Source organism: Glandiceps talaboti, chromosome 4, assembly GCF_964340395.1.
Source record: "Glandiceps talaboti chromosome 4, keGlaTala1.1, whole genome shotgun sequence".
NCBI classification, from domain to species: domain Eukaryota; kingdom Metazoa; phylum Hemichordata; class Enteropneusta; family Spengelidae; genus Glandiceps; species Glandiceps talaboti.
The window spans coordinates 27,547,181-27,548,695 of NC_135552.1; positions in this window are offsets into that span (position 1 = coordinate 27,547,181).

Here is a 1,515-nt window from a genome sequence, read left to right on the forward strand (position 1 = left end):
ATCTGTATTCCACATTTGTATTTATTGTTTGCATTGAACGAAGGAAACGACAATCTTCAGTTTATTCATTTATGTTGTTGATTGTATAATGCAATCATTTGAGCATTGTATAATTTATGTTTATAAGAATGTAAAGTTGGAATAAAATACGAATTATTCCCTAACGTTCGAGGATCTCGGTACCTGATGTAAAGTGTTTGTGGGGAGAATGAGATACAGAGCATTATATACTTTATCCACAGGGTCATAATGGTGTAACTCTGAGTTTCATGGTTTTGCGCTCTTCAGATGACTGGATATATATGTCTTTGTTTTTGTGTGTGATTGGACACTTAAGTCACCTATAACACACATTTTATGACATGGACGTTTTTGAAAATTCAATTAATGAAAACTTCATTCTCTCTCTCACACACAGGAGATGGATTCGACTGCTTCTTCAGTTACAAGAACTAGAACTGTGATTTTACTAGTAATTGCCTCGTTAAGTCTTCAATTATTTGCAAAGACTAGAATAGTTTTCCTGATGATATCTAGACTAGTGAATAACAATCCTGGATAAATGTCAGGTGGATTAAATGAATGAATGAATGAATGAAGGAAGGAAGGAAGAATCAAGGAATCAAGTAGACTAAGATACGTCGTGACGTTTCGCCCTCACCGGCCTCCTCTTAGGGGTTGGCCGATGTGTGAGGGCACCCCGTCACGGCGTACCTTACAGACTAAGATACGTCGTGACGTTTCGCCCTCACCGACCTCCTCTTAGGGGTTGGCCGATGTGTGAGGGCGCCCCGTCACGGCGTACCTTACAGACTAGGAATCAAGGAAGGATTCACATCAACAGGGAATCTATATATATATGATCAATTCCAGAATAAAATGATGCCAGAATTCATGTTACCGGTCCTAGTTGATTCATCAAAATGTAATCCAATTTAGATTTAGACGACGAATCCCGCTGTCTGACCGGAGTACAACTTTTAAAAGCCTGTATATATCAATTTCACTAGAGCCACGGGATGAGAATCAAACAAACAGCCTCATTAAAATCGCAGTTCGTTTGAAATCATAGAATTTGCTACGTGGAAAATGTTAAGAGAAAAGATATGTAATTGACGATGGGAAATTTGATGATGTATACTGATGCCGACTAGTTTTGATATCGAAAACCGATGCAGTTGAAACATAACCCAATCCGTTATAGGCAGATTTTATTACAAGCAAATATTTTGATAAATTACGCATAAATTATAACAAATAAGGGAGTGAAGTTATATTCCTACTGACAGGTCATTATCTCATGTTAACGTTAATTCTCCACACACGCACATCGTATCAGCCGATTCCGTCACTGCCAGCCAACAGATAAGTGCAATGACTGATTCCGTCATCTTCGAAAAGCAATGTCTGTCTCGCAAAAGTATGAGATCAGTCTGTGATAAAGAAACGTCTGTACTCGGGTAGGCACTCTAGAGAGATTATCCAATATATATATATACATCGACATCACGCGGA